At 38.8% G+C, this 26,754-nt stretch overlaps 1 protein-coding gene across 12 annotated transcripts in view; it reads left to right on the top strand.

The window, feature by feature from the left end:
* FRMPD1 (FERM and PDZ domain containing 1) overlaps positions 1–26,754 on the top strand; it is a 251,567-nt gene that overhangs the window by 20,151 nt on the left and 204,662 nt on the right. The window contains exon 2 of one of the 12 annotated variants that reach the window (XM_069085267.1): positions 21,521–21,750. The exons of 10 other annotated variants lie outside the window; for them this stretch is intronic. The gene's annotated coding sequence lies outside the window, so the exon portion shown is untranslated. The remainder of the gene's footprint in view (positions 1–21,520; positions 21,751–26,754) is intronic. One more of the 12 variants, XM_069085272.1, reaches the window with a different exon arrangement.

A 26,754-nucleotide genomic window follows, 5' to 3' on the forward strand; every position in this document is an offset into this window, starting at 1 on the left:
TATTAGGGAGTTTTCTGAGACATATAATGACTTGCCCAAGGTCACATAGCCAGGCCCCAAAGCAATTTATATCCAGACGTCATTCATTCCAAGTGCAGAACTTTATAAACTATACCTTACTGATTCCATAGTTTTATTTTAATAGAGAGAAATGTCAGCCCCAAAGGAATGCAGTTGCTTTAAATCAGGGACTAGCTCACTTTTGTCTCAGTATCCCTAATATCTAGCATGATGCTATATTCATGTAACCCCAAATACTACCTAGATACTGTTCCTTGCCAAGGAGAGAAGTACATGCCATTGGGTTAGGTTGGACTCCTTCAGTTTGATCCATGAACAAGTAGAAGACGGATTGTATCTTGAAGGATAGGTTGTCTTTCTTGTCCTGAAAGACTAAAAACTTCTGAATGTGAAAGCTGGAAATTGTAATCCTGGGTAGATAGCATTTTTTTCTCCCTGCTTTGGGAGAAGAACTATTCTAAGAGCTAATTCTATGACTCTTGAGGGAATGACTACAAGGTGGAGTGGCTAGGAACAAGTTCATTTTTTAGTTTGAAAAGGAGCATTGCCATGGTAGTGCTTGCTGGCTGTACTTATACCTGTTAGAGAGCATGAGACTGGAGCAGAGGAGAACAGTGATAGCAATAGCAATTAAAGGGAGAGACAGAGACTAGCTTCTAGGTGTTGCAGGTTTGACTTTGGTCAATCTTCTATTCATGAGGGAACAATTCTGCCAGGGTAGCCAGAATGGAATGATTATGGCTGGCAGTGGCATCTCCTTTGGGATCAGCATAAGAATATTAACTACCATCCCAGTAACTGTCACTATCAGGAGCTTTCTACATGATTTTCTGTATTTCTTTAAGTTGTTCATATTTCCTGATTTATTTTTATAGACAAAGTTATGTTTGATCATCGCTGCTTTGTGATGCATGCCTGTATATTACTAATTGGAAGCAATGGGTAGCGCAGTGGAGGATTCTGGTTGCCAGGAAGGAATACACAGAGTGTTAAACAGAGCAGAGTCTGCTCCGCCATCTAAAATATCCAAGGTTTTATCCTGGGTCTGAGCTGTAATGGTGAGAGACTTTAGTGGTTTTGATCTTTATTGATAATCTTTTTTTTTGCCTTTTTTTTTTTGGAGGTCAATTGGGGTTAAGTAACTTGCCCAAGGTTACACGGATAGTTTTGTGTGTGTGTGTGGGTGTTAAGTGCCTGAGGCCAGAACCGAACTCAGGTCCTCCTGACTCTGGGGCTGGCTCTTTTACTCACTGCGCCACCTAGCCACCCCTCTTTATTAATAATCTTAATAAGTTTCTAAAGAGCAGAGATGGATGTTCATAGGTTCCCCAAGTGGGTGACACCACCTCCTGGGGGCACTGGAATAACCCAGGGTAGTGGTAGTAGCCTCTGGTGCAATTGGGGGACATTGAATAAAAATAAGTGGTGGAAGCATAAGGAAAGAAGAAAAGAGAAGAAAATTTTGAAAAACTGTTCATACATGTTTCATCTGTTGTGTAATAGAGTTAAAGTTGTAGTGATTATATTCTAAATAAACACACAAAATGCAAGTTCTAACAGATCAGTGGTCAAGTCCGCTGAAAGGTGGCAACAAGCAAGTATTGGCAGGTGAGCTTGTCAGGCATTGTCAAGAAGTCCAGCATGCATCAGCAGGAATATATGTGTGTAATGACTTGTTTACAGTATAATATTATATGGTTACATAAAACAATAGTGCATCATCAAAATTTCAGTGTAGGAAAAATCCCACAAATTTACAATAAATTGCTAAAATTAAGATGTGTCATTTAAAACATTTGAAAAATATTTTTTTAAATGATCCGAGTTAAAAAAAACATTAAAGGGCTAAAGAAAATAGATTTACAGGAGGGACTCTGAGTGAATTTATTTCCCTTCAATTTTATTTTATTAAATTTGTTTATCTACTTTTAGTTTACAACATTCAGTTTCACAATCGCTTGAGTTCCAAATTTTCTCCTCCTCCCTCTCCTCCCCCTCCCATACAATCTAATATGGGCTCTACAAATACATTCACATTAAGCATTAGTCAGGTTGTAAAGAAGAATTAAAATGAATGAAGTGAACAATAAGAAAGAAGGAACGAAACAAAACTAAACACAAAAGAGAGATAGTAAGTAGTTTGCTTCCATCTGCATTCAGACTCTGTAGTTCTTTCTCTGGATGTGGATATCCTTTTCATCATGAGTCTTTTGGAGTTGTCTTATAGCCTTGCAATATGAGAGGAGCCCAATCTATCAAAGTCAGTCATCACACATATGATGTGTCTGTAATTGTGTACAAAGTTCTCCTGATTCTGCTCTCCTCACTCAGCATCAGTTTGTATAAGTCTCTCCAGATATGAAGTCTGTCTGCTCCTCATTTCTTATAGCACAGTAGTATTCCATTACATTCATATACCAAAGCTTGTCTAGACATTCCACAATTGATGGGCATCCCCTTGATTTCTAATTCTTTGCCACCATAAAAAAAGCTGCTATAAATATTTTTGTGCAAACAGGTCTTCCTTCCACTTATATGATTTCTTTAGGATACAGCCCTAGAAGTGGTATTGCTGGGTCAAAGGGTATGCACTTATAATTATATTCCTTTGGGCATAGTTCCAGATTGCTCTCCAGAATGGTTAGATCAGTTCACAACTCCACCAACAATGCATTAATATTCCAATTTTTCTACATCCTTTCCAGCATTTATCATTTTCCTGTTTTGTCATCTTAGTCAATGAGGTATGGTACCTCAGAGTTGTTTTGATTTGCATTTCTCTAATCAATAGCAATTTAGCATTTTTTCATATGTTTAGAGATAACTGCCTGTTCATATCCTTTGACCATTTATCAGTTGGAGAATGAATTGTATTCTTATAGATTTGACTCAATTCTCTGTATATTTTAGAAATGAGGCCTTTATCAGAAACACTGGTTGTCTGAGTAAATTTTTTTCAGAAAGGAGGCAGTAGGCCAAATAAGTTTGGGAACCTCTGTTCAACATGAATTGGGGCCAGATTCACATGTAACTTATAGTGCAGTAACCTCAGAGAATCTCTGGTCTCTGTATAAGGGTCTGGGTAGGGTTGTGGACCTAGGAAAGGTCACACTTCTAGGGTTTCCTAGTAGGAGGAAAGAAGTATGATTTGGAAAGAATTTCGCTGGTCCACTTACCTGATGAGACAGTGGAGTCAGAAGAGTGAGCCTCCCTTACTTTCATCTTACTTTCATACTCCAAACTTCCAAAACCTTGAGAGATAATGACATCTTTTTGTTGTTGTTGTTGTTGTTTTTTAACTTTTTACATCATTCATTTACAAATTTTATCCCTGTTTTTCCCCCTACCAGCCACCCCAATATAGTGATCCCATTGGATATCCCCTCCTCCAATCTTTCTCCCATATCTTCTTCCATACTCCCTCCCACTTTCCAGTAGGACATGATGGATCTCTATACCCCAGTGCCTGTATATCTTATTTCCCAGTTACATGTAAAATAATATTAATAGTAGTGTATATATATATATATATTTTACATAATTTGCTTTTAAATCTTTGAATTCCAGATTCATTCCCTTCCTCCCTTGTCACCTACCCTTACTGGTAAGATAAGCAATTCAATATAGGTTGTACATGTGTAGCTATGCAAAACATTTCCATAGTGGATATATTGTAAAAGACTGACTATATTGCCTTCCTTCCTATCCCACCTCTCACTTGTTCTATTCTCTACTTTGATCCTGTCCCTTTTCAAAAGTGGGTGCTTCCAACTTCCCTCCCCTCCCAGCCTGCCCTCCCTTCCATCATCCCCCCTCTCATCCCCTTCCCCTCTACTCTCCTGTAGGGTGAGATACCCTATTTAGTATGTATGTCCTTCCCTCCCTAAGCCAAATTCAATGAGAACAAGGTTGACCCATTCCCCTTTGCCTTCCTGTTCTTCCCCTCCATTGAGAACATTTTCCCTTGCCTCTTCTATATGAGATAGTTTACTCCATTCTGTCTCTCCCCATCTCCTCTCATTATATTCCTCTCTCATCTCTTAATTTCACCTTTTAAGTATCACCCCTTCCTATTCAATTGGTCCTGTGACCTCTATCTATGTATACTTGTACACATATATACACACATTCACATATGTATTCATATGCCCATATACCCTCCTATACAGACATGTATATGTATGTGTGTGTGGGTATATATATATATATGTATATGTATATACCCACACACACACATTTCTATTCCCTTCAACTATTCTCATACTGAGAAAAGTTACATAAGTTACAATTATCGTTTTTCTATCTCCACAATACATCTAGCATCTCCCTCCTTTTCTTTCTCACATCGCTCTGCTGCTGCTTCAGGCCTTGATCACCATTTACTTGGACTGTTACAATAGCCTCCTCATTGGTCTTTTTGTCTTCAGTCTCTTTCCTCACCAATCCATCCTCCACACATCTAAAAATTTTGTATCCCTAAATATCTTTGTCATTTTCCTGTTCATATAGTCCAATGACTTCCTCTTGTCTTTAGGATCAAATACAAACTCCTCTGTTTGGCATTTAAAGCCTTTCATAATATGACTTTAATTTACCATTCCAGACTTATTATATATTACTCTTCCACATACAGTCTATATTCCATCCAGACTGGCCTACATGCTGATCTTTGCACATGACCTTCTATTTCCATTCTCTGTGGCTTTATATAGACTTTCCCTTACTCCACTGCAATTTCTTGGAATATCATCCATCTTCATCTCTGCCATAGAATCCCAAGTTTCCTTAAAGGCTCAGCCCAAGTGCATCTCCCAAGTGCCATTGCTGCTCTTCCTGATTCACCCTCAAGTGCTGGTGCCCTCCCCCCCAAAAAAAATTACTTTGCATTTACTTTGTATGTATATTGTACTTAGTTTTCTGTGTCTATTTAGTTTCTCTTCAATAGAATATACATTCCTTGAAAGTGAAGACTTTTCATTTTTATCTTTAAACATCCACTACCAAGTTCAGTGCTTGGCACTTAATGTAGTAGGTACATAAATGCTTGTTAAATGACTGGATGAATAAATGAATTCATGGATGAAATCTTATCAACCCATCTCTTAGCTGGTAGTAACTGCTCCTAACTGACCTATTCATTTTTGAGTGCTGGAAATGATGAGAAATAGCTGTCTTTGGACTGGTACTATCATTCTTACTGTGATTCAGCCACATGCTTTAAACAGTGTTTCAGACTTAGCTGAATGCATTTCCAAATCCAATCATTCTAAATAAATGTATTGCAACAGCACCATTATACATAATTGAAAGCATAAAGGACGTGAGAGGAACCAATAGGAAATAGAGAAAGAATGCCATTATAAAGCTGTGGGGTATATAAACATCAGTGTCCATTTCAGCTTTCTGTTGAGCTGACCCCTTCAAAAAGTCTAAGAAAGCTGAGTCACTTTTAAAAGGAAATGGTTTACAGGCAAGCCCCTATTGTCTATTTTCCTAGAACCCCCAGATTCACAGAGCCTCCCTAGTCTTGTGTAGGGTGGCTTCCAAAGCTTTTTCTAGCACAGTGAAAATCTGGGTTCTACACTTGCAGACATAACCAAGGGAATATGAGTCAGATGCCAGAAAGAGTCAACTGGTAGGACTCTACCAGTAGATTGGTAGTTCAATGGTAGTCCAGTCAATGAGCTGTCTGATGGTAGGCCAATGAATCCTATCTTTATACTACAAAGAAGTCATGTGGGGAGAGAGCAGCAACGTGCAACAGAGACAAAATCAAATCAACAAACATTTATTAAACACTTAGACAGACTGTGTCAAGCATTGTACTAGGCTGCCTTAGAGGATTGTAACAGAATGGATATGATTTGGATACAAGATAACCCTGTTCTCCTGGATCTACTAACATAGGTAGCTTTGTGACCATTATAAGTTCATCAAGGAGGAACAAAGCAAAGTTCTATGTGATGTCTTAAGGAAATTTCAAGAGGAGTAACCTAAAACCAGATGTCTAAAGCTGGCAAAGTTATTAGCAAAACAGTCCAGTCATGGCATGAAGGAATTTTCATTGCTGGATGGATCCCTTACTGTCTCTTTTGATTCTTAAGTTGACCAACCTTTGGCATTCTTGATATCTGTTTCTGATCACACTCAGTTTGACATTTTCTTTTTTTTTCTTTTTTGCCTTTTGGAGGACAATTGGGGTTAAGTAACGTGCCCAAGGTTACATGGCTAGTTTGTCTGTCTGTGTGTGTGTGTGTGTGTGTGTGTGTGTGTGTGTGTGTGTTAAGTGTCTGAGGTTGGAACCGAACTTAGGTCCTCCTGATTCCAGGGCTGGCGCTTTACTCACTGTGCCACCTAGCTGCCCCGTCAGTTTGACATTATCAACATCTGGGAGTTGCTATTTGTGACACCATAGAAAAGTCACGCCACCTCTTTGGATCTTGGTTTGCTCATCCGTGAAATGAGCACATTGGACTAGAAGATCTCTTTGCCCCATCCTTTCAGTTCTAAATGCTATAAGTGGGTATCTGTATTCTTGGCACTGGCCAATACCTCATTCTGAGCATCCTGAGCTCTGGCTCCTATGTTTTCCCTCTACTTCTGATCCATCTGAAAACTAACCCCATCTAGTGGTGGGACACGAGTCAGGTACTGATATATTTTTCATGCAATTATTCAGCATTATTGTGTTTAGATTTTTAAAGTGACACATATAGGTATGTATGTATGTGTACATATATATGTATATGTAGTATCTTCTTAAAAGTGATGTAGTAAAAAAGACAGGTGATTAAAATTAAATGGAAACGTACTTAACATAGGACTCTCATACATAAGAACATGTATGTACACATAAAAAGGCATGTACAATATTTCACATAATCTTGGAGTTGGAAAGGACCAACACTTAACCCTGTTTTGGGCACAAAGAAGGCACTTAATAGATGTTTAAATGGTGCAGCGGATTGAGTGCCAGGCCTGGAGTTAAGAAGACCTGAGTTCAAATCTGGCTTCAGACACTTACTAGCTGTATGACCCTGGGCAAGTCACTTAACCCGGTTTACTTTATTTCCCTCATCTGTAAAATGAGCTAGAGAAGGAAGTGGCAAACTACTACATTAACTTTACCACGAAAACCCCAAATGTATCACAAAGAGTCAGGCATGTTTGAAACGACTGAAGAAGAGCAACAAACTCGTATCCCTACGAAGTCTCACCATCTTTAGGCGATGCATCCCTAGTTCCCTTAACCAGTCCTAGTACAGTATGGTTTCTATTTCCCTTACCATCCTACTCAGTATTTTCTAGATTATGCTCCAGTTTGTCACTGTCCTTCCTAAAATGGGACCCTCAGAACGAAACACAATAACCTAAACGTAACCTGAAAAACGCAGAGAACAGCACAACTTCCCGGTTCTGGATGCATCAATTAATACAGCGTAAGATCAAATTGCTGTTTTGGTTGCTTCATCACTCAGTTGACTCATATAAAACTTGCAGTCCATTAAAATACCTGTGAATTTTTCAGGTGAACTGTTGCTTGCTGCCCTACTCTGGAGAGCTGATTATTTTGCTCCTATATAGGACATAACTTTACTTGGGGCAGCTAGGTAGTGCAGTGGATAGAGTGCTGGACCTGGAGTTAGGGGAACTCACCTTCCTGAGTTCAAATCTGGCCTCAGACACTTATTAGGTTGTGTGACCCTGGGCAAGTCACTAAGCCCTGTTTAATGTAAAATGAACTGGAGAAGGAAATGGCAAGCCACTCCAGTATCTTTGCCAAGAAAACCCCGAGTAATGAAGAGTCAGACAAAACTGAAAAACAGTTCAACAACAACAAATCAAAATGCCAAGGGCTTTTGCTGCTAGCTCACCACAGGGCTGAGGCAGCTAGGGAGTTCATTATCCCAAATGCTAAGTCACCCATGTGGTCAGCAAGCAGGAATATGTCTGCACATGCCCTTTTCTACTTAGATTATATGTACATTTCTACATATCTGTAGTAAGCAATTTGGTATAATATTTCCATTGCATCTTATTTAATCTGTAATGCAGATGAAATAATATCATTAGCCCCATAACAACACATAAAGGGTAGAAAGGAGAGGAATGTAAAGAGAGAGGAGGGCATGGCAGTTTTAATATATCAGAGTGAAATACCATAATATAATAAATGGCAATTTTCAAAATAAAATAAATTCTTAGAAATACATGACCTTTGGGGTTCAAAATGCATGCTTTTAAGTTTTGAGAAACATCAGTGATTAGCATTGTGATATCACTTAGTAAAAATGATGTAGTTTTCTCATCTCTAGCTTTTGAATTAATATGTATTTTAAATTTTCCTCTAGATAATTGTTGATGTCTCCATTGTCAACTAATTGCTGTGAATTTGGGGTTTCCACAGAAAGCTTTTTTCCTTCCAGGCCACGAGCAGTCCTTAGAGCATATAATCTCTTATTTGCTCATTTGATAATTGATGAGGCAGCAGCTGAGCCAGCATGAGATGTTACTGGAAAATAAAAGACACTTGAATTCAGGACAAAAGACAACACAAATACATTAGTTTCTGGGGAGATGTCTGAACAGAAATTGCTCTGGCAAATGAAGAAAAGGGGAAGGGAGAGTTGCAAAGGAAGAGAAAGAGAAGAGAAAAATCGATTTTGCTTTCATTGACTCATTTAATGTTAGGGCCAAAAGGACCTCAGAGGTCATCTTGGAACATTCCTCTTACTTTAGAAATGAGAAGCGAGGGACAGCTAGGTGTTGCAGTGAATAGAGCACTGGCCCTGGAGTCAGGAGGACCTCAGTTCAAATCCAGCCTCAGACACTTAACCACACACACATAAAACTAGCTGTGTGACCTTAGCCAAGTCATTTAACCCCAATTGCCTTGCCCTCTCCCCTCCTAAAGCAAAAAAAAAAAAAAAAGAAAAGAAATGAGAGACAGTCTATGATAGCTATCAAAATGATAACAAATCTGGTGGCCTTATTTCATTAATAAAACGAATAATCCAAGCACTTTGTTGTCAGTAGTATTTATAATAGCCTGGAAGTGACTTTAGAGTATTAGCTATGTTACCTGAGCTAAAGTTCTGGCAGATGACTATGGAGGAGAGAGTGAGACTAGTGACTCTGCACAGCCCTGCCTCACTTAAATCCAATTCACTTGGAAGTCAAGACATCACCCTCCTGATGTCATTGGTCCTCTTTGAGAACAAAGGATGAACAATAATAAAACTCTGGCAGGTCTTAAGGCAGAAAGTCTTTGAGCTTGGGCCCAGTGACTGATTGTGTATCTATTATCCAAGGAACAGTCTAACTCGGGGCTGTCAGACTCAAATAGAAATACCGGGCCTCTAATCTCTTCATAAAGATCTGTGAGCCACATATTGGCTTTGTGTTTTAAAAATGTATAGTTTATTTTTTATTCCCAATTATGTGTAAAAATAATTTTTAAAATTTGCTTTTTAAAATTTTGAGTTCCAAATTCTCTCCTCCCTCCTCCAATCATGCCAAATATATTTTGGCTTAGTTTTAAAATGTAATGTTATCTATGTTTTGTTATATTTTTATTTATTCCATCAGATAATTCCCTATTACATTTTAATCCGAATCAAGTAGCACCTGGGAGGATTGTGGGTGACATGAGGTGGTGAATTAAAGGTTTGACACCTTTCGTCTGGCTAATCTAATTCAATCCAATCCAACAATCATTTCTTAAGTGCTGACTTTCTAGAGAGGTAAATGTGGCAAAGTAGATAAAGAGCTGGCCTCTGTCTCAGGAAGATTTGGGTTCACATCCTTCCTCTGTTATGGACATTTTCAGGAGCCGTCCTCCATATCTAGAATGCCCTCCCTTCTCATGTCTGCCTCCCACTTACCCAGACTTTCTTCAAGTCCTAACTGAAATTCTACCTTTTATTATTATTTTTTTATTCTTTTGCCTTTTGGAGGGAGGAAGGTAGGACAATTGGGGTTAAGTGACTTGCCCAAGGTCACACAGCTAGTTTAAAATTCCACCTTTCATGGGAAGCCTTTCCTGATCCCTTTTAATTGCAGTGCCTTCCCTCTGTTCATTCTTTCCAGTATATCCTGTCTGTAACTTCTTTGCACATAAGTTATTTGCAAGTTATCTCCCCCATTAGACTGTGAGTTCCTTGAGAGCAGAAACTGTCTTTTAGCATTTTTTATGCCCAGAGCTAGGCATAATGCCTGGAACATAGTAGGTGCTTAATAAATGTTTATTGCCTGACTGGCTGTCTGGTAGAGTGGAAAAGATTTGGATTTGGATTTGGAGTTAGAGTTGAGAACTGGGTTCAGATTCTCCCTCTGCCACTTTCTGCATGTGTGACATTGGGCAAGTCATTAACCCTGCTTGGCTTCGTTTTCTTCAATTGTAAAATAAATGATTTGGCTAGATGACCTTAAAAGATCCTTTCCCTTTCTAAACCTGTGATCCAACAGTTTTAGGAATTACTGGTTGTATAACAGTGAGCAAGCTACTTAATCTCTAAGCACCCCAGGCACTTCTCCAAGACTAATTTGCAGAAGTTTCTGATCTATATTGGTAGAGGGATTTCCTCAACAGGATTCTCTCTATTTCAATGGGCAATACTCATCTTAATCAAAAATCAGAATGTAAAACACTGAGAATACAAAGACAAAACAATAATATAAGTTCCTGCCCTCAGGGAACTTACATTCTACTGAAGGTTGATGACTGATGTCCAAATAAGTATATTTGTGATCATTTGAAGGACCAGTGCCAGGCCTAGAGTCAGGAAGACTCATCTTCCCTGGTTCGAATTTGGCCTCAGACACTTACTAGCTGCATAACTCTGGGCAAGTCACTTAACCCTCCTTGCCTCAGTCTCATCTATGAAATGAGCTGGAGAAGAAAATGGGAAGTCACTCCAGTATCTTTGCCAAGAAAACCCCAATGGGATTACAGAGAGTCAGACATATTGAAATGACTGAACCACAAAGAAGCAGAAAGATCAGGAAAAACTTCCTGTAGAAGTGACCCCAAGCTGAGACATGAGGAAAGCTAGAGATTCTAAGAGGCAAAATGGAGGATGGAGGTCATTGCAAATATGGGGTTTATCCTGGGCAATAAGGCGAAAAGTCTGGCACAATTAGGTAAGCCAAAGTGGCAGACATGTAGAGTATGTGAAGGGGAGTAATGTGAAATAAATTTGGGAAAATAAACTTTCTGGAGGACTTCAAAAGTCAAGTCAAAGAATGTATAATCTCTTCTAGAGAAGAGGTTCCCAAATTTTCTCCTTTCTGTGCCCTTAAAGCCTCAGTGATTTTTTCACAGTGCCCCTAGGCCAAAAGAAACCCCTAACAGATTTATTTATTAACTAGTTAGATCCAAACAAGTTAATTAATTCTGATGTCTTAACAACTTCGTAGACAATTGAAAAAATAATAGACATAAATTGAAAGAAAAATAGTATTTTTATTTCATTCTTAAGTAACCACAATTATTTCCTAATGGGATATATGTGCTTGTTGGGCACTGTACAACTTCTCAAACCTTGTATCAGATTGGACACTGCCACCCTTATTTCCTATTCCACAATGACTTTTGATCAGTATTCTCTTTACAAGGCAAAAATCCAAAGCAAAAATGCAGCCAAGTGGTGTAGTGGGTAGTGTTGGGTTTGGAGTCAGAAGACTTGAGTTCAAATCCAGCCTCAGATACTTACTAGCTTTGTCACCTTGGGCAAATCATTTGACCTCTGTTAACTTCAGTGTATCTATAAAATGGGAATGAATAAAAAGAACCTATCTCTCAGGGTTGTTGTGAAGATCAAATGAGATAAAAATTGTAAAGTGCTTAGCACAGTCTGGCACAAAATAAGTTATTTTTAGCTAACTACATTATATATATATAACATATATTACATGTTATATATAAAATTTATTATAAAATAATTATATTTTGACTATATCTCAAACATTCAAGGTCATCAAAAGGAATATAAAGTGATCTAATGTTGAAACTGTGTATTTCCAGTAGTGTCCAACAGATATCCAGTACCATGTTTCCCTTGAAAATTTAAAGTATCCTATGGCACCTTTTTGAGTTTACCATGAAGCCCTGGGGTGACAGCACACAGTTTGGGAACCAAGGTCCTAGAGGCCACTGAACAGTCTTTTTTTTTTTCACTGTAGCATAGGGGAAATAGTTCTTCAAAGAATAGAGTTACCAGGTTTTTTTAGTTTTATTTTTTATATTTTATATATTTATTATATATAATATTGCATATATTATATATAATATTGTGTATATATATACAATATTTTATATTGTATTTATATTTTGGAGGGGGTAGGGCAGGGCAGTTGGGGTTAAGTGACTATCCCAAGGTCACACAGCTAGTAAGTGTTAAGTGTCTGAGGCTGGATTTGAACTCAGGTCCTCCTGACCCCAGGGCCGGTACTCTCTTCACTGTGCCACCTCGCTGCCCCATACCAGGTTTTATAATAAATAAATTTTTTTAGTTTGTATCATGCTAATTATGTGTGTGTGTATATATATATATAATTTCCCCCAATTACATATTAAAACAACTTTTTTTAACTTTTAAAAAAAGTTTTGAGTTCCAAATTCTATCTCTTCCTTCTTTCCTTCCCTCCCCACTCCCTGAGATGATAAGCAATCAGATATAGGTTATACATGTGCAATCATGTAAAACATATCCATATTAGTCATTTTGTACAAGAAGACTCGAATTAAAAAAAAAAAGAAAGTGAAAATTAGCATACTTCAGTCTGTATTCAAACAATATCAGTTCTTTCTCTGGAGGTGGATAGTATGCTCCATCATTAGTCCTTTGTGATTGTCTTGGATCATTGTATTGCTGAGAATAGCTTAGTCATTCATAGCTGATCATCACAGAATGTTATTTTATTTTCTCATGTAAAAATATATACAAAATTTTTTAACATTTGTTTTTAAAAATTTTGAATTCCAAAATCTTTTCCTCCCTCCCTCTCTTCTCCCCTCCTTGAGAAGGCAAGAAATTTGATATAGATTATGTATGTGCAGTCATGTAAAAAATTTCCCTATTAGCCATGTTGCAAAAGAAAATGTGGACAAAAGAACAAGAATAATAAAGTACAAAAAACTACTTCAATCTGCATTCAGACTCCATTAATTCTTTCGCTAGAGGTGGATAGCATTTTTCATCATAAATCCTTCGAAATTGTCTTGAATCATTGTATTGCTGAGAATAACTAAAAGTCACTTAACAGTTCTTCATCAAACAATATTGCTGTTATTGTGTACAACGTTCTCCTGGTTCCGTTCACTTCGTGTACGTTCATGTAAGTCTTTCCAGGTTTTTCTGAAATCTTTCTGCTTGTCATTTCTTATAGCACAATAATATTCCATCATAACCATATACCATAGCTTGTTTAGCCATTTCCCAATTAATGGGCATTAATTTCCAATTCTTAGCCACCAGAAAAAAGCTGGTATAAATATTTTTGTATGTATAGGTCCTTTTCCTTTTTTTTTTTTGGATGTCTTTGGGATATAGACCTCATAGTCACTGAGTATTCTTGAGTAGTAGAAACGACATTTTTTTTTAGGAATATTATTTGGGTAATAGCATATAACTAACTTAGAATCTGATCCTAAGAAGGTTGGCCAATAGGTGATGAATTATTGTATGCACAACAACTAACAAAGAGTCTTTATAAAGGCATGAAGGAATCTGTGGTCTGAGCTGATGGTGATAAATTTAGCATATGAAGAATCCTCAGAGATCATGTTATCTAACCCTCTGATTTTAAAGATGAAGAAAATGAGGTTTAGCGATGAAATCATAGATCCTTGAAGTATTAAAAAGAGACTTTTTAAAAATAGCGTTAGAGTGTTTTACATTAGAGTGAGAGTGTTTCTATGGTATATATGCTCATAACTGATGTGATAAGAAGAAACTTAGGAGCACACCAAGTAAACTAAAGTGAGAGCCATTCTTAAAACTCATCCCTGATTTCTTCAGTGTCCAGTTACTCTCTGAAATCCTATAGTCTGCACAGCTCAACTAAAATGCACATTGATTCAGGTCCCCTAGATTTAACCTACCTCCCTAGGAAATGCTCTAAAAATGCTATGTGTGGTTTGTGATGTGGCTATTATTTATAGAAAGGGAAAGTTAGAACTGGAAGAGATTTTTAGAGATGACTTAGTTTAAAAGCCTTTTGTTTTATGGATGAAGAAACCAAGACCTAGGAGGCTTAGATGATTTTTCTAGGGATTATTTTTGTTGTGTCATTTTTCAGTCATGTCTGACTCTCCATAACCCCATTTGGGGTTTTCTTGGCAAAGATACTGGAGTGGTTTTCTATTTCCTTCTCCAGCTCACTTTACAGATGAGGAAATGGAGGCAAACAGGGTTAAGTGACTTGACCAAGGTCACATAGCTAGTAAGTGTTTGAGGCCAGATGCGCCACCTAACTGCCCTTTCTAGGGATGTTCAATTGTTGAATATCAGAATCAGAACTTGAACCCAGGTTCAAGGCCTAGTCCAGTAATCTTTCTATTTCTTCTCTTGGACTGAGGATGCCTTACTTAGTTCTCTTGCAGGGTTTCAAATTCTCCCATACCAGGATAACTGTGGAAAAAAAGTTATTTTGTTTTGTTTTGTTTTGTTTTGTTTTAACTGAAACCAAAAGGATAAAAATTGGGCAGGGGGAGGAGAGAGATATAGTAAGCTCTGACTTTGAGTGTAAAAATAACAAGAGGAAACTTTATGTGGCCAAAGTATTTAAGCTTCAGCTTCAGTATTTGAGTTAATTTAATTATTGACTGATTTGACCTCCCTGCTAACCAAGGGACACTCAAAAGTCTTTTCCAGCACCACAGTTCAAAAGCATAAATTCTGGGACACTCAGCTTTCCTTATTGTCCAACTCTTACAGTCATGCATTGCTACCAGAAAAACCATAGCTTTGACTATACCAGACCAAAAGATCACTTTGGTCTTCACTGCACATGCAGATGGAACTTGGCCTTTTGTCTTCCTAACATCTACCTATTCATTGACCCCATTCTTTTAATTTTCCTTCTCAAATTAGAAGATTTTATTTCAAATCTTGATTTCTGTTATTGACTATTCATATAGAGTTGGTTTAGCTAATTACTTGTCTCTGGAAAACTTGGGAAGACTTATATGCACTGATGCAAAATGAAGTGAGCAGAACATTGTATACAGTAATAGTAGTTTTGTAGGATAATCAACTATGAGTGACTTAGCTATTCTCAGCAATATAATGATCCAAGACAATTCTAAATGATGTATGATAGAAAATGCTATCCACCTCCAGAGAAAGAACTGATGGAGTTTGAATTCAGATCAAAGCATATTTTTTATTCTATATTTACTTTTGCAACAGGCTACTATGGAAATATGTTTTGCATGACTGCACATGTATAATTTGTATCGAATTGCTTGCCATATCAATGGGAGAGAGTCTGAAACTCAAAACTTTAAAAAAATGAATGTTAAAAATTGTTTTTACATATAATTGGAATACATATGTATATATAATTTTGCCACTTCTCTCTGGGCTTCAGTTTCCCTATTTTTAAAACTAAAGAGTTGGACTCCAAATCATCTTTTAGCTCTAGCTCTTATAATAATAATAATAATAATTAGCATTTGGGTGAGAATATCTTGCTTGTTAAAATAAGTCAGATTCTGGTTACTTCACTCTCTATTCATATAAATATTTCCATGTGTTTTTGAAGTTTTCTATTTACTCATTTCTTATAGCACAATAGTACTTTATCACAATGTATACCACAACTTATTTAGCATTTTATGAATTGATGGGCATCCCTGACTTTCCATTTTTTTCCACCACAATATTACATATACTTTTTTAAAAGCTCTATGCTGAGTTTATTATATTTAACAAAGCAAGCTGTAATAGAGATTTGTAATAGAGATACTTGCTCGACAGCAATTGATAGAGATTGGTGGTTTCCCGTTTAAGTCTTTTTTTTTTCTTTTTGGAGGAGGGAAGGCAGGGCAATTGGGGTTAAGTGACTTACCTAAGGTCACAGGGCTAGTGAGTGTTAAGTGTATGAGGTTGGATTTGAACTCAGGTCCTCCTGACTCCAGGGCTGGTGCTCTATTCACTTCGACTTCAAGCCACTCCCAAGCTTTTTCTTCTATTTTGAATATGGAAATGGCTTTTACCTTCATTTTAAGTTCAGAATTTTTTAAAGTTTTTTTTTTTTGGTTTGTTAGTTTTTTTTTCAAATGCTTTATTAACTTCTGGTTTACTTCATTCATTTCCACCAGACTTTGGGTTACAAATTTTCTCCCTGTTTTTCCCCTACCCATCTCCCCAAAATAGTGGTCCCCCAGGATATCCCCTCCTCTTATTTCCCAATTACATGTAAAATAGTATTAATAATAGTATACATATATATATTTTAAACATTTGGTTTTAAAACTTTGAATTCCAGATTCATTACCTTCCTTTCTTGTCACCCACCTTCTTGGGGAAGATAAGCAATTCAATATAGGTTGTACATGTGTAGCTAATGCAAAACATTACCATAGTAGATATATTGTAGAAGACTGGCTATATTTCCCTCCCTCCTATCCCACCTCCCACTTGTTCTATTCTCTACTTTGGTCCTGTCCATTTTCAAAAGTGCGTGCTTCCAACTTCCCTCCCCTCCAGCCTGCTCTCCCTTCCATCATCTCCCCTCTCATCCCCTTCCCCACTACTCTTCTATAGGGTGAGTACCCTATTTAGTGTGTATGTCATTCCCTCCCTGAGCCAAATTCATTGAGTATAAGGTTGATCCATTCCCTTACGCCTTCCTGTTCTTCCCCTCCATCGTACCCATTTTCCCTTGCCTTCTCTATATGAGATAGTTTACCCCATTCTGTCTCTCCCCATCTCTTCTCATTATATTCCTCTCTCACCTCTTAATTTCACCTTTTAAGTATCATCCCTTCCTATTAAATTGGTCCTGTGCCCTCTCTCTATGTATACCTGTAAACATATATATACACACATTCACATATGTATTCATACCCCTATATACCCTCCGATAAAGACTATATATATTTCTATTACCTTCACCTATTTTCATACTGAGGAAAGTTTCATCAGTTACAATTATTGTTTTTCCATGTAGGAATGTTAATAGTTCAACTTTGATAAATTCCTTATGATTTTTTTCCCCTGTTGACCTTCTCATGCTTCTCTTGCTTCTTGTATCTGAATGTCAAATTTTCTATTCAACTCTGTTTTTTTCTTCAAGAATACTTGAAAGTCCTCTATTCCACTGAATGACCATATTTTCCCCTGAAACATGATACTCAGTTTTGCTTGGTAGGTGATTCTTGGTTTTAATCCCAGCTCCTTTGACCTCCGGAATATCATATTCCAAGCCCTTCAATTCCTCAGTGTAGAAGCTGCCAGATCCTGAGTTATCCTGATTGTGTTTCCACAACATTCAAATTGTTTCTTCCTGGCTGCTTGTAATATTCTCTCCTTGATCTGGGAACTCTGGAATTTGGCTATGATATTCCTAGGAATTTTCTTTTTGGGATCTTTTTTAGGAGGTGATCAGTGAATTCTTTCAATTTCTATTTTGCCCTGTGGTTCTAAAACATCAGGGCAATTTTCCTTGAGAATTTCTTGAAATATAATTTCTAGCTTCTTTTTCTGATCATGGCTTTCAGATAGTCCAATAATTTTTAAATTATCTCTCCTGGATCTATTTTCCAAGTCAGTGGTTTTTCCCATGAGATATTTCACATTGCCTTCTATTCTTTCATTTGTTTGGATCTGTTTAAGAGCATCTTGATTTCTCATAAAGCCACTAGCTTCCCTTTGCTCCACTCTAAATCTGAAGGAATAATTCTCCTCAGTGAGCTTTTGAGATTCTTTTTCCATCTGGCAAATTCAGCTTTTTAAGGCATTCTTTTTCCTCATTGCCTTTTTGAGCCTCTTTTACCATTTGAGTTAGTTTGTTTTTTAAGGTGTTATTTTCTTCAGTCAGGCTGCCGAATCTCATTTCATAATTTTTCTTGCATTGTTCTCATTTCTCTTCCCAATTTTTCCTTCACTTCTCTTATCTGCTTCTTAAGATCTTCTATGGCCTGTAACCAGCTCGTATTTTCCTTTGAAGCTTTTGGTGCAGGAGTTCTGACTTCACTGTTTTCCTCCTGTTCCATGCTTTGCTCCTTTTTGTCCCCAAAATAGGAGTGTAATGTTGGATTCTTCTGTTTGTTTTGCTTCCTTTGCCTGCTCATGTAGACAGGGGAGCTTCCATCCCAAACGCTGGTGTTTTCTCAGCTGCCAGAGGTATCGGGTGCCGTCTCTGAAGCCTTCACATGCTCTGGCAAGGTGGTCACACACCCCAGGATCTCCACCCTAAACTGCAATCCAGATCCAAGCAGGTTAAAGCAAGAGTGATTACCCCTCAGACTGGTTGCTTGGTCCCCCTACAGTCTGCAGGCCAGGAGCTGAAGCTGCCTGGCTGTGCTGTCGTCTCAGCAGCTTCTCACCCTGGGGGGCAAAAGCCAATGCTCTCCCAACTACTGGGTCTCAAAGTCCAGACTGCACTGACCTCTCACTTTGTCCTTTGCATCTTTGTGTTGATAATTCTGGAAATGGCCACAGCGACTGGTGATCTGGAGTCCCTCCAGCCCGTGATTGGTCAGGCCCGCCCTGGGGCTAAAGCCTCGGAGTGGGGCTGGGGTCGGTTCCCAGAGTGCTGTGATGGCCAATTCCTGCCTGCTTGCGGGGCTTTCCTCAGTGGAGGTTAGCTTCTCTGCCATTTTCTGGGTTCTGTAGCTCCAAAGTTTGTTCAGAGTCCCCTTTTACATGAATTGTGGAAGGTGGAAGCTGAGCAGCAGGGAGGTCCTGCTTCACACTCCACCATCTTGACTCCTACATATACTTTTAAATGAAGTCATTGTATTAGTAATTTTACTTAACTGTTTTATTTAATGAGCCACACTTCACAAAGTAATATAATGTAAAAACAAAACAAAGCAATAAGACTTTGAAAAAATCTGGGAATCTTCATCATCATTATTATTGCTATACATCATCATCATCATTAATGAATATATCACTCTATATACAATATCTTTTTTGACCGTACAACAATATTTTAAGGAAGGTAGTGTAGGTATCATTATCCTATTTTACAGATGAGAAAACTGAAGCTCAAAGAAGCTAATTGATTCGCCCAAGATTGCACAGTAAGTGCCAGAGTAGGGAATAATGTCTGGAAATCACAAATGTGCGTGGTTGGGGACAGGAGGGAATGAGGAAAAAAAGATGACTGACTCTTTCTCTTCTCCCTTCTTTCCTTTATCATTTCTCCAAGATTACTTCTGTTTGCTTCCCCCCCCCCCCCCAAGCCTCTTCTTGAGGCACAAAGATCAAGGCAAAGATTGATTCCCTCTCAAGAGTGGCTTCTTCCTCCACATTTGGTTCTCTTCTCTGTTGACAAAGTTCATGCTCCCAAGAGACATCTCATGCCTAGTGAGTGTCTCTTGCTTCTTAAAGGGCTGCTATGGGTGCGGCTGATCCTTTGACTCTCCAATGGCTAGCCATCCTCTATTTCAACCAAACAATTAATAAATATTTATTTATTTTTTGTTTGTTTATTTATTTTTTTATTTTTTGCTTCTTGGAGGGCAATTGGGGTTAAGTGACTTGCACAAAGTCACATGGCTAGTAAGTGTATCAAGTGTCTGAGGTCAGATTTGAATTCAGGTCCTCCTGACTCCAGGGCCAGTGCTCTATTCACTGTGCCACCTAGCTGCCTCAAATAAGAGTTACTCTTTATTTATATTTTTTTCTATAAACATTTATTAAAGTGGATAGAGCATTGGAGGGCTCTGGAGTCAGGAGGACCTGAGTCCAAATCTGACCTCAGACATTTGACGCTTATTAGCTGTGTGACCCTGGGCTTAACCTCGATTGCCTTGCCCCCTCAAAAAAAAACATTTATTAAGCACCTACTATGTGCTAGACACTGTGTTAAGCATCTGAGGTACAAAAAGAAGCAAAACAGTCCCTGCCCTCAATGTAACGGGAGATGACATACAAACAAATATTTACAAAGCAAAGTATATTCAGAATAAATAGGAAATAATTAACAGAGAAAAGGCACTAGAAAGGAGGGGTTAAGAAAGCTTCTGTTAGAAGGTGGGTTTTTAAATGGGACATAGAGGAAGTCGGGGAGGTCAGCAGGCAAAGAGGAGGGAAAGCATTCTAGGAATTGGGGACAGCAGAAAAAAGGTCTAGAGCCAAGAGATGGAATGTCTTGTTCATGGAACAGCCAGGGTGCCAGTGTCACTGGATCAAAGAGGAGACTGGAAAGGTAGGAGGGAGCTAGGTTATGAAGGACACTGAATGCCAAACAGAGCATTTTGTATTTGCTGCTAGAGGCAATAGGGAGCCACTGGAGGTGCTGGAGGTAGGGTGACATGATCAGACCTGCACATTAGGAAAGTCACTCTCCTGATTGACAGGAGGAGGGTTTGGAGTGGAGAGGAACCTGAGGCAGGCCGACCCTCCAGCTGGATACTGCAGTAACCAGTGTGTGAAGGGATGAGGGCCTGCACTAGAGTGGTGGCAGGGTCGGAGGAGAGGAGGGACTGTACTGGGGACACACAGCCAAAGTGAAAACAATAGAGCTTGGCGGTGGCTTGGATGTGGGGAGTGAGAGCTAGTGAGGAATCCAGGCTGACTCCTGAGTTTGGAGCTTGAGGGACAGGGAGGATCCTGCTGTCCTACAGTAATAAAGAAAGTGGAGGGAGGGAGGTTTGGGGGGAAAGTTCTGTCAAGCTATAAAAGAGGGTTTTTTTTTTCTTTTTAAAGTGTGGATACTATCTGCACTTCATTTAAGCTCTTAACACCTCATTGTCTCTGTTATTTATCTCTCTCTTTTTTTAATTTGCTTTTTGGAGGGGTGAAGGGAGGGCAATTGGGGTTAAGTGACTTGCCCAAGGCCACACAGCTAGTTTTGTGTTAAGTGTCTGAGGCTAGATTTGAACTCTGAACTCTGGTCCTCCTGCCTCCAGGGGCAGTGCTCTATTCACTGTACCACCTAGCTGCCCCTTATCTGTCTCTTATATTCAGTAATTTCATCAACTGGATTGGGGAAAATCAATTGATCAGGGATCTCTTGATTAACTTTCTTCTGTCACTGTGGTTCAGTCATTTCAGTTGTGTCTGACTTTTTGTGACCCCATTTGGGGTTTTCTTAGCAAAGATATTGGAGTGGTTTGTCATTCCCTTCTGCAGTTAATTTTATACCTGAGGAAACTGAGTCAAATGGAGTTGAATGACTTGCCCAGGGTCATACAGGTAGTCTCTTAAGGCCAGATTTGAACCCAAGGCAATGAATGAGTCTTTCTAACTCCAGGCTATCTTGGCTCTTCCACTCTATCCTCTGCTCCACTAAGATGTCCCTTCTTCCCCCACTGCAGAGATAAACAGAACCATAGAAGTTCAGAGGAGGGAGAATGAATTTCTTCTTTGGTGAAATCAAAGAAGGCTTCCTGATGGTGGTTACCTTTGATCTAGGCCCTGAAGGCTGGGTAAGACCTCAGTAGCTGGAACAGGTGGCTTGAAAGAAGCCTGAGAAGCCCGCAGGAGGAAATGAGAGTGAGAGCCTTCCAAGGGAGGAACAGCCAGTGAAAATGCCCAGACAACCAGAGTGAGTGCTTGTTTTACCCTGCCAACAATTTTTAATGATCTCACAGCCCACTAAACACTTAGGTATTTTTCAGATGAGCTACTGTCCAGACACAGCTCTCCCAGCTTGTACCTTTGAAACTGAATTTTGACCACAAGTATAGAACTTTGTATTTACCCCCATTATTAAATCTCACCTTAGGATCATAGCAAAACTGGGGGAGCTGAACAAAGCCAATGTAAATCTGCCCTCCCTGATGCCTGCTCACCAGGTGTGCTAACTCAGCACTGGTATCCTGGGTACCTTTCTATTCCCACCTTTGGGGAGGGCCTAGACATCAGTCATAACCCAACTTTTAAGCAGTTTTCACTTTCATGATTCCAGGTGGAAAATGGGAGGAGCCAAAGAATGAATGTGAGAAAAGGGAGTCTAACCCTTCCCATTAAAGTCTGGCATCCACCAGGAAGGACCCATGAATCTACAACAGATGGGCTCCTTAGTGGGAAGGAGGGTATAGTATGAGTATGAATACAATATGAGTGTAGTGTGAATAGTCCATTGGGCCCAGTAGCAGTTCTTAGAATAGAATCATAGATGTCCATGTGGAAGGAACCTTAGAGCCATCTAGTCCAACCGTGAGGAAACAGAGGCCCATGGAAGCTGTGACATACTCAGTCATATGGGTGATAACAGAAGCAAGATTTGAACTCTGTTCCTCTGACTCCAAACTGAGTTTTCCTTCCACTGTAGGACACTGTACTTGACACACGATTCTGGCTGGAAGGCATCTTTTTACATTTCCGAACCCTGACTGTCAGGTTCTTAACTGCATGTCATCTTTAAATCTTATAACTCTGTTATCTCTACCTTCATGTATTAATTAGTATCAATGTAAAATACTGGCAGATGAGATACAATAATATAAAAAACTATTAATTTTAATTGATTAAGTTTTATACCAGGAACTCAAGGATAGTTCAATATCAGGAAAATACTTAGTATAATTAATGATATCCATTAGAAAATACATAAAATAATATTATTTTATCAATTGAAGCAGAAAAGGCCTTTGATAAAAGCACACTTATTTTTTTAAAACTTATATATTACAATAAATTCCAAGTGGAGCAATGATATAATTTTTTCAAATTTTAAAATAGAAGAAAATTGATGTATTTAACACAGTTATGGAAAGGAAAATTCTTTTTTACTGAACAAATAGAAGATAATCATCGCAGATAATAGAGATTTAAAAATTGAAAGTATTCATAGCCAAAACCAACTCATGAAAAAAGGAATAAAAAAAAGATCTTGTAAAAAAAATCTTTAAAATATTTGATCAAAATATGGCAAATGACAGATGGCATAGTGGATATAGGACTAGCCTCAGATTCAAGAACACCTAGATTCAAGTTTGGCCTCTGGCACAAACAGTGTGATGTTGGGCACATTATTTACTTAACCTCTTAGTACCATTGATAATTCTGTAAGATTACTGAAAGATATGCTGTTAAGTAATAGTTACTCACCAAGTATTTCTTATTCCATGAAATTACAGGTCCAGTAAAAAAAAAAAAGGTAAATCAAAAAATGTAATCTTTCCCCATTTGGTCAAAGAATATGAACAGGCAGCCCATGAAAAAAAGAAATAGACATTATTAATAACAAAACTAAAATTGTTCAAAGGGCAGCTGGGTGGTGAAATGAATAGAGTGCTGGACCTGGAGTCAGGAAGAGTTATCTTCCTGAGTTCAAATCCAGTCTCAGACACTTACTAGGTTATGTGACCCTGGGCAAGTCACTTACCCCTGTTTGCCTCCATTTCTTCATCTGTAAAATGAGCTGGAGAAGGAAATGGCAAACCACTCCAGTATCTTTGCCAAGGAAACCCTAAATTCGGTCAGGAAGAGTTAGACATGACTGAAAAGACAACTGAAAAACAACAAAAATTGCTCAAACTCTCTAATAATCAAAGAAGTGTAAATTAAAATAATACTGAAGTACTAAGTTATATCCATTATACTGACAAAAATGGCTTAAAAGGATAAAATTCAATGTTGATAGGATTGTGGCAAAAAAAATCAATTATTACACTGAGGGAAGCAATATGAATTATATCCTACTTAGGGAGGGGGAATGATGGTAGCACCTACCTCAGTGTTGTTATGAGGATCCAGTTAGGTAATTTTTGTGAAGGGTTTTGCATAGTGCCTGAGTAGACATAAACATAAACATTCATAAATGCCTGTTTCCTTGCTTCCTACACCTTTTAAGCCACATATTCCACTATGAGCTCTATTTTTAAGGATGTCATGAAAAAGAAAAAAGCATTTTCTAATACATTTATATGCATGGCAAGGGAGGTGGTATGGTTAGTGGAATGAGAATTGGCTTTGGAATGGTAAGGCCTGGGTTTCTATCCCAGCTCTGTTGTAAGCTCTTTGAGGGCAGGGACTGTCTTTTGCCACTTTTTGGAGCTCTAATGCTTAGCACAATGCCTACCCCATAGTAGATATTTAACAAATGATTATGGACTGACTGTGTTAAACACTTGGCCTCCCTCATTTGTAAAAGGAAGGAGATTGTTCTAGGAGATTTCAAATGTCCTTTCAAACTCTAAATCTTATGATCCTGCCATGTGATTTTTATTCATAATATTAAAGAAGAAATCCCAAACTGGAAACAGTTGATGCCCAGCTTTCGAATGTATGATGGGTGGTGTAGAGTGTTAGAAGCAGTGCTGCTGGGGGTTCGATCCACTTCTACCTGACATTTCAGAGAGCGTCAGCATGTTCTGTCATTCAGGGGTTGGCAAACTACTGCTCTGGTTACCCCTCATTTTTTGTACATCTCTCAGCTAAGAATAGCATTTACATCTTAAAGTAAAGTTTTGTTGTTTTATTTAAAAATGTAAAAATAATTTTTAGCATCGGCCCCACCAAAACAGATGCTGGGCCAGTTAGATGTTGGACTAGGGTTAAGTGAACTAAGACAGTAGGGAATGTAGTATGCAATTTGGCCACCAGGTGGCACTACCCCCAGGCCATCATTACAGTGGCTAAATCAGAAGCTAATCAAGTGTCTTCAGTTTTGCTCAAAGTCTAGTCTTCCACATTGCTCACCAGATAGAGCTCCAACACCATGGATTTCTCCTGAATCTGAAATGGAAGGGATAAAAAAAGCTCATATTGAAGAAAAATAGGCCAGGGAAGGATATAGAAATAATTTGATGTTCAGTCATGTTTATTGGAGTAGTTTGTTATTTCCTTCTCCAGCTCATTTTACAGAAGAGGAACTAAGGCAGAGTTAAGTGACTTGCCCAGGGTCGCACAGCTAGGAAGTGTCTGAGGCCACATTTGAACTCAGGTCTTCCTGACTCCAGGCCCAGTGCTCTATCCACTGTACCATCTAACTGCCCTATGGAAACTAACAGGAGCTTTTATTTCTTTTTTTTTTTTCCCTCCTATTTTCTTAAGGTCTAATAGTGGAGTATGTGTAAGAGGAGATGTTAGGCTAAGTGAGCAGGGGGCTGGTCACTCCAGCTTTCTGGCTTCTACACGGAGGTTGGCCATACCTGTCTTGCCTAGCTTGCCTTCCCTTCAAGCTTGACTCTGTCTAGTCAATCAATGCCCTCATCTCCCTTTTGGTTAATGGGAAGAAAAAAAATGCCCAAGGCATTTTCCTCAGAAATTATACTTCCCAATTTGTTCACAGCCCTGTTCCCCTCCCTATTCCCACCTGCCAAGATTTCTATGTTTTTTTGTATGTTTGTCTAGACCTTTCCAGATCCACATTGTTCCCTGCTTTTGGTGAGCTACAAAATACAAGTCACTAAAGTGTCATCTCTCTTTTGTACAGCTCTGAGCCCCCACAGTGCCAGGAAAAGTCCCAGCTGTAACAAGATCTATTTCTCACTTTGTACAACTCACTACCTCATTGCCTCTCCCTCAGCTGATTTTTAGCAATGAAAGACATATACAGGTCAGAAATGGTTAATGAAAAGGTTAACCACAACTTTATCTCAACATTGGCTTAGAGGACAAGTTAGATAAGAATTTAATTCACTGTTGTAATCCCAGTCTCAAAGCAAATGTATGTGGTCCCAGAAATGGAAAGGGAAGAAGGAAAATCAAATCCCCTTTTTGGATTCGTCCCTCTGAGTAAAAAATCAGCTTCTTCCCGGACATGCCTCTTGGTCCTGGAGTCCAGCTCTGGTGACCTTATTGCCACATCTCTGCCCCTACTTCTTGGTGACATAGATTTGGCTGTGGTCTCTTGTTCCTCTATTCCTGGTTTCTGGTGCAGCTGCTATGGAGCCCCAGAGGTTGTTCTTACATATTGATCAGTATAGTTGCTGGCAGTCTTTGCCCCCTCCTCCTTAGCATCTCTGCTTTTACTTTCTCTGGTGGGGATAGCCTGGGATATGGCAACGGCTGTGATAGTAACAGCTCTCCACCTACTCGTTCCTTCCCCCCCTCCCCCCATGATCTTCTCTCAGAAGGCTTTTCTTCCCCCCCCCCCTCCTTAGGAAAGCAACAAGGTGGTTCAGTGGATAGAGATGAAACCCTCCTTAGTCACTGTTTGTGTCCTGATTGGCTCAGAATGAATGTAAATAGCAATTATTTCTATTTAGGCCTGAAACCCTTCCCTTCCTAGATCTATTTGTTTTTTAGACAACACAAGCGGAAGAAGCATGAAACTTTGTTTTTTGTTTTTGCTTTTTTTTTTTTTAGAGGGCAATTGGGGTTAAGTGACTTGCCCAAAGTCACATGGCTAGTAAGTGGATTAAGTGTCTGAGGCTGTATTTGAACTCAGGTCCTCCTGACTCCAGGGCCAGTGCTCTATTCACTTCGCCACCTAGCCGCCTCCCTAGATCTATTTTTTTAGAGACCATTCTTCGCCCCATTAAAAAAAATTAAGCCTTAATCACAGAATCACTGCTACTTCTGTCAAACTGAGACCAGTTAAAGACTTTAGCTTGAAAAGGTCCCTCACTGCATCCTAGGCCATCTCCGCTTGTCCTGA

Source organism: Petaurus breviceps, unplaced genomic scaffold (assembly GCF_028583685.1).
Source record: "Petaurus breviceps papuanus isolate PSGF00001 unplaced genomic scaffold, PetGlider_PUasm1.0 175, whole genome shotgun sequence".
NCBI lineage: Eukaryota > Metazoa > Chordata > Mammalia > Diprotodontia > Petauridae > Petaurus > Petaurus breviceps.